The sequence below is a fragment of the Oryzias melastigma genome, linkage group LG11 (genome assembly GCF_002922805.2).
Source record: "Oryzias melastigma strain HK-1 linkage group LG11, ASM292280v2, whole genome shotgun sequence".
Lineage (NCBI taxonomy): Eukaryota > Metazoa > Chordata > Actinopteri > Beloniformes > Adrianichthyidae > Oryzias > Oryzias melastigma.
In genome coordinates, this window is record NC_050522.1 from 17,961,627 (window position 1) to 17,969,404 (window position 7,778).

The 7,778-nt window shown below is 38.8% G+C and overlaps 1 protein-coding gene across 9 annotated transcripts in view; it reads left to right on the forward strand.

Moving 5' to 3' along the window:
* The window catches only part of ptprua (protein tyrosine phosphatase receptor type Ua), a 206,453-nt gene that overhangs the window by 55,357 nt on the left and 143,318 nt on the right, over positions 1-7,778 (forward strand). The gene's annotated exons all lie outside the window — the stretch shown is intronic.

Consider the following 7,778-nt stretch of genomic DNA (forward strand, 5'->3'; position numbering starts at 1 on the left):
GGTGCTCAGAGCATGTCTGCTATAGAAGTATGTGTTGCTCCACTTTTGATTGTTTGTGTGATGTGGATTATATAATTAATATCTCATTAGCATGATCAGAACTTACCTTATAAACCGATTCTATATAATTAGCTCTGTTTTTCCTCTGCAGTTCATCATGATTCCACTAGGGGGAGTAGAGGACGAATCCTGCTAATTTCAAAATGGCTGCCTCCATGAAACCTCAAAAAGACTTTTGGCGGGAAACTTTTTTTAATCATTTTTAAACTTTATGGTGAGAATAACTAATTTACTTCTATAAATTGAAAAAAAATAACTTCATGCTGTATTGACAGAATGCAAAATCTGTTGATAATTAATTCTTTCAAAATACATTTACAACATGTTAAAAATTTGTGGATCAAATTTGAGACAGCGGGTGAACATCTACTAACATTGTCGTGAGCAAAAACGTATAAATTACATAAAACATAATATTTGATACCATCTATATCTCATAAATAGATGTTAACATTTTTGTGAGTTTTGTCAAAAGGTTTTAAAAACATCTTAATTAAAAAAAAAAGAATTTTTTGTCAATCATTTGAGATCGTGAGCTTCAAAGGCTTTATATTGTTTGATTAAAATCAATGGACATATTTGATAAATCTATGCTTGGACTAAAATGTATAAATATTTGCTAAGAACTTGATAATAGAAACAGGATTAAAAAGTTTTTTTTATGGATTAGGATTATATAAATTTGCTTCTTCATACTCTTTTATAAATAGTTAATTAAATTATAATCAAGATTAAATGATATTTAAATGATTCTATGTGTAATATTGGCAAATGTGTCTGTTAATGAAAATAATGAATTACATATTTTTTCAAAATCAAAATCTTTTATTGTCAATGCAGAGTAAATTCAAATATCATGGAGATGGGATTATTTTATTTTATTTATTTTCAAAGCAATTTATGAGTTGATATCCTAAATATATTTGATACACCTACATGTTGTTGTTTTTTTTTATTATTTTTATGTCTTTATTTTCTCTGTTTGCTGAAATATCTTACAATCAATCAAACAATTAATAAAAGTTAGAGGTGTTTAGATGAACCCCTAACATAGTTCGTCTGCACTATAAAGGAACGGTTAACGGTTGGTCAAACCTGCTTCCTCTTTTAGCAATAAAAGTTTAAAATCATTTTTAAAAAGTGTAAATAATATAAATATTTATCAAAAAGGTTCCTGTAGAAAAGTCCACTCTGTCCAAATTTAATAGATTTGATTGGCCACCAAAAACACCAAAAGAAGCCCTCTGCTGTGTTGTGCCTTCTCCTTAGCGAACCATCCGTCTCCTGCCCTGACCCCCGCCCCCCTTCCCGTCAGAAAGACTCCTGAAAGTGCAGGATCTGCTTTTAATGGTCCGTGACCAAGTGCTGTTGGAGACCTTCCTGTGTATTGATGAGCCGCTGGGCCGTGTCCGTCCTCGTGCCGCCCCTCCCCCTCCTCCGCCTCCTCCGCCTCCTCCGCCTCCTCCTGCTCCTTAGGCTCCATGTGAAAGTAAACTTGTCAGCTCTGATGCATTGCCTCCTCGCACTTTAATGCAAATCACGCAGCGGCAGAGCTTTATCTCAAACCAAACAAGAGAGGCGGCAGAACATCCAGGATCCTTGCTCCCAACAGGGTTAGCCGTATCTGAGAGTGCTGAGAGATTAAAGCGCCGCCGCTCCTCACACAACATTAGCTGCTTTCGCTGGAGGAATTGGCTTCATGGCAATGGGAAATGAGCTTAGGAGGAAAGGGCTGCTTTATCAGAGCAGAAGGCTGTTTTTGGGGATGTCCGGCAGGTTAAACACAAATTATTAGGGAAAAAAAGAAAAAAACTAAAATTTAGAAAAAAAAATCCCAATAAAAATATGATCAAGACAAGGCCCGCATCTTAATATAATCCCTAAACATAAAATCCTAAAACATTCCCGTTTCATAAAGCTTTAAATTTTTTACCCGTGTTAAGGCCGTCAAATCCTGTGGGACAGAAATATTATTTTTTTCCCCACAGAAAAAAAAAGTTCCCACCAAATATTATATTGCTTGCATTTCGTCATTTGAATATTACGAATAGTTTATGACATAACTCAATACAAACGTTGTCTAATATAGTAGAATATCAGAATATTTTCTGCAACTAAAGAGTAGAAAGCATAACTAATGTATTGGAATTATTTTGTCATTTTTAGTATTACATTTCTCTTTTTCATTACAATCTGAGTTTGTAACTAACTACCTAAAATGTTTTAAGGTATTAAAAGGTAAAACAAATTTAGAGAAATTGTTTTTTTTTTTGCCTGTTTGTAATCAGTGAGTTTATGCTTCTAATTAAGTCATTTTGACACATGTCCTGTGAAACATCCAAACACCATTATTTCATTTTTGTGTTACTACTAAGTTGCAGACTAACAAATGCTGAAATTTGAACCTGCATTCATGTCTTTTTTTACTTTTATCAAAGTAAATCCTCTGTTTTTTTATTTATTTTTTAACTAAATCACCAAAGCTGTGGGCCGTACAATTGCGTTTTACAGTAACTAAAAAGTGATTTTAATACTTATTGTTAGGCCCTATTGGCCCTCATTTAAATATTGAATTATTGAAAATAATATTGAAATAATATTGAAATATTGAAAATATTAATAAATTCAGATTTTATGTTCTGCAGCTACACGACCGTTCCTTTCCTGAACCCACAAAATCCCTTTCAGGGTCTCAGGGTTGCTGGAGCCTATCCTGTTGGGTGAAAATGGGGAACACCGGTTTGGAAAATCGATTGAAAACTACAACAACTTCAAATCCAAATCATACAATGAAACCGATTGGTACGAATGTTGTGTTTGGATTGTGACATTTTTCATTTTCTAAACTGTTAGCTAAAGCTGGAGAAGATTTTTCATATTTTAAGTCCATGCTAACAGGAAGGTGCACCTTCTGTCCTTTTAGGAATAATACTTTGATGCGATGCTTTGATTGCCTCTATCTTAGTAAAATGAGAAAAAGCTCTTCCTTCTCCTGTTGTGCTCGCTTGGCACCGTGTGTGATTTACTCTCCTTCTCCCCGCCCCTCTTTAAGAACTCTTCAACGAGCCCACGCGTCCTGTTCTGGCCCCTCTAATTTGTTTCTGCCTCCCCAGGATAAATGCCGTGTAAGAGACTTGTGTTTTCCCACCCGCTCTGTCAAACCTATTTATGACGCCCCCGGCTGTGTGGGGCTCTTGGCTGCGGACACCATGCGGTCGTTGGGGGACGATTTGGACAGTCGTGCGTGGGGCATGTCGCCAGCAACTTCAGGCTACACCTTCTCCCCGTTAATCTGCCCCCGGGGGCCTCTCCTGGCTGCCTCGCAGCAGAGTTATGCTCCCCTGATTACTTCTCGGCTCTGACCCCAGCAGACGCCGCTGACCCTCTTCACTCATCTGAACACTCGGAGGGAGGAAGTCCTCAAAGCAGAACCAATCTAGCTAATAGAACGGGAGAAGTCTTGAAGAAGAGGCAGCAGAGGGGCAGCAGGGCTGTTCTCCACAGCATTTAGTAGGTGTTAACAACCAAGCAGTGAAGCATCAGCCTGTTTCTCTCAGCTCTGCTCGCTCACTTCTTATGGCTCCCTCCACAACCCTCATCTTTGCTGTTGAGCACGGCGGTGGTGTGTTAATGATGAGGGCTCATCTCAGATAGCACGGATCTGGACAGTTGGCAAAAAAAAAACACAACCTACAAATTTTTCAGTTGAATCTGACTGTGAAGGAAGTTTTATTTTGAAAAACTCCTTGATTCTCCCTACCACATCCAACTCATTATTAACACATGTGAAGTTGCTTGATCAAAAATCATAAATTAGCTGTGTTAACCGCTAAATTGAAACTTCTGGGCTAGAAAAGTTAATAAACAAACATATTTGGAACGAATTTGACTTCAAAATGAAAGAAAGCTGCATTTAATAGATAGATTTACTCCTCACCCCGTAACAATAATCATACATGATATTCAGCAACAGCCCTTTACTGTCTAATGTTACGAGAATATTGCTAATTAAGTTGTTCAAAAGGTGGATTCACGCTTATAATTATACAAATTTTATAGATTTTTTAAATTAATTTCATATTTATTCGTCACACCACAAAACTTAGACAAAGATGAAGTTGGTGTCTGATTTGTCAGCTTCCACTTTGACAGACATGGTTAAGGGGAAATTTTTGTCACCTGTTAATGGTTTTTAAATGAAACTGAGTGTATAAATAAAATTTAAGCAATTTTACAGACAAATAAGATCAACTTTACAATTTAAAATTGAGGGAAACTGGAGGTAAAAAATAAATGTTAAAAAATAGGTAAAGATTGAAGTCTCACATCAAGTCGTTGGTTTTCTTCCTTCAGACTGGAAGCAGGAAGCCTCTTAAACAACACTGCGTCTGCATTAATGAGATCCTCTCTGCCTCTTCAAGCCTCTGCAGTTTTGTTTTTTTTTTCTCCTTAAATCCCCCCTCCGTACCGCTCTGGGATTAGTTCTCTGATCAACAGTCACATATGAAATTAGCAGGAAAAGAAGCATCTGCTAATGTGGGATCTGCTGCTTTATCCAGATCTGACTATGAGCCTCTGGCTTTGGCTCCGGGGTGACCAGATAATTTAATATCTGCTTATAAGAATAAAAGCGATAAAGACCCACCCTCTTAGAAAAAAAAGAAAAAGTTGGAATATGAGGCAAAAAGAGAGTTCTTTCAAAGATGCTTTTGGAGGACACTTGTGTCTCTTTGGTGCCGTCCAATCACAGCCCTCCTCTGGTTCCGACGGCCCGTTTGGAGGAGAAGTCACTGGCTAAGAGAACCAAGGAGGCTTGAAAGGAAAAGTGTTAATGAGGTGAGTCGGCGAAACGTGGCTGATGGTGACATTTCTTTTTTTGGAGCTTGAGGGCCCTCCAGTGAAGGCTTCTCCTGAACCCCCCCACCCCCCACCCCTTCAGCCACTTGGCCCCTCTCTTCCACGACAAGCGGCCCCTCACACAGGAGGCAATTAAAACTCTGATCTGCTTACACATCCGGAAACACTCGGCTGGGCTGCAGGCAGGAGAGGTGGTGCTGATGCAGGAGGGGGTTTGCGATGCTCTTCCAAAGTGAACAGTCTTACCAATTTCCCGGGACGAGCAGCCAGAGCGGCTGTGCTTTATTTGACAAAGCAGATGGAGATCCGTAACCAGATGATGTGCAGCAGGGAGCCAGACGGGATCATTTCCGGCAGAACCTGGCATGGTGCTGTCAAACCCCGCCCCCCGCAGTGATGGCGGCCCCGGGACACTCTTCTGATCCGTCTCCTAAAGTAGGATCTGACTGGAGTTAGCACAAGGCTTTGCCTGTGTGGTCGCCGTGTCCGCCGTTAGCCTTTTAAACGCTTCCATCATCCGACGGCACTTCCTGTGTGCAGAATCTTCTTCCATGTTTCCATTCTCCCACACGGATTTATCTCAATCCACAGTAATCTCACGAGAAAGAAGCTTATCTAGCTTTTTTGGAAAAATGTTTTCCCTAAAACGCAGATCACTACGAAGCCATTACACTGCATGGGATCCAATATTACGACATGACAGAAATGGAACCAAAGCAGCGTTTCCTGGATGCAACAAACTTTGGATTTAGTCGTCTTGAAATAAAATCATAAAGTTAAATTTTTTAAGGAAAAAAAGCTTAAATTTTTTCACTAAAACATGCAACAATACCATCAAATATTGAAAATAAAACATGTTTAAAGCCCCACTCTGATAAAAAAAATCGTATTTTTAATGAGATCTTGTTGCATTTTTCTCATAATAGAGGACATATAACAAGAAAATAAAACTAAGAATTGCATTTCTGAGTATTTATGCATTCAAATCAAAGTGAATCAAAAATGCAGTTTGAAAAAGATTGCATTTGTTACATAGAAAATACTTGTGTAGGGCTACAAGCTCCCTGCTCCAATTTTCAGCAATGGTAGAGGAATAGGGGCGGGGTTTCTCTGTGCAATAAGCCCCGCCCACAATTCAGAGGTGAATTTCGAATGAACTCCTGGTGCGCTGCAGAAAAAATATGTAGAAAACAACACGTTTTTTTGTCTAAAAACTCTATAATCATAAAATAAGACCACTGGGAACGCTTTTATAAAAGATCAAAAGATATTCAGAGTGAGATTTTACAGGGAAAGAAAAATAAAAATTGTGAAATCCACATCCAGCTAAAAGCTAAAAAAATAAAGAGGTCTTCAGGTGTGTTTTAAAAGCCGCCGCTCAGTCAATGGATTGTAGGAAAACAAGCAGAACGTTCCAGAGTTCGGGACTTGCTTGGAAGGCTCCATCTCCTTGAATCTAAAATATTTGGGGAGGGAGCAACCACTAAAATCTGACCTGATGAGCTAAGAGGACAGAGACATTAGTTGAAGGAGCTCAGAGCCTGACCGTGCAGACCTCTAAAAGGGAGAAATTTGTGTTTATGGATGATTTCTAAAATGAAGTGGGATTGAGTTAACTGCAGTGATGTGAGTTCTGCTAGTGTGGGTTAATAGAAATGCAGCAGAACTCTGAAAATTCTGGAAGATGTGAAGTTCCTCTTCATTTAAACAACATATACTAATCAAGTGCCCCCGACCCTTGGGACACGTTCCTGCGTTAGCTTTGCTAATTATTAAGACTGTTACATTTAGGGGTCTTGGAAAAAAATCAATTTGGCAATATATCATGATATTTCATTTGGCAACACTTGTATTCATTTAGAATGCTGACTTGGCGATTTTAAATTAATTATATACGTGTCATGCTTTTGTTTAAGCTAGTTGGCAGCCTCTTTGAGCAGTTCTACACCGCGATCCGCTTGTGTTAAATGTTCAGTCAGCCTTGCGGTTTTTGTCTTTCTGAGGATTCTACTACTTAGTTTTTACTTGTAACAAGTACCGAATCGAAACTCTGTGCCACCTTGCAGCCAGTATCAATGTTAAAACGCGGATTGCAAAACAGTTGAAATTATTTTTATCATTTTATTACAATGAATTGATTTCCAGGTAGAGTTTTTATCTAAGTTATACTCTTTAAAAAACAGTTAAAATGTATTCTTGGGATAGATCACAATACATATCGTATTGTAAGCCAGGTATCGCAATGTTTATCGTATCACCCGAGTCTTGCCGAAGCACATCTCTAGTTACGTAAGTACTGAACGTGCATTGAAAGTTAAACTTGTTGAACTTTGACCAATCAGGGACTTTTAAGTCATGGAACTCCCAATCATATGAAAATTGGTAAGATTAATAATTGCAGTTTGTACTCGGCCGGAATAATCTGACATCAAGTCTTTCATATACTGGAATACACCTGAGGAAGGAAAAGCCTGGAGCAAGATTTGCTAGATTTGCACAGCTTTGACATTTCGCAGCAAGCGTCTTCCAACTGTAGGTGGCGGACATGTTCTAGTAAAAACTAGAAAGAAAAAAAAAGAGAAGCCCTTCCCTGCTTGTCCAGTGTGAATACCATGGGCTATACTCGTGTTCAAGAACTCCTACGGTCCTGAATACGTATCACATGCCCAGTGTGTCCTTAGCTTAAGAGGCAAAATAATACAAAGCTGAAGTTTCATCAAAGGGCGTGATGGTAGAGCCCCGCCCACAGAGACAGACTCCTGGTTCGCTTTTGTGAAGATATGCATCCTCATACTTCTGTTTTTCCTTTGTGTATTCTGACTGGTCCAACACAAACAGGCTTGTTTTTGGCCCGTCTTTTC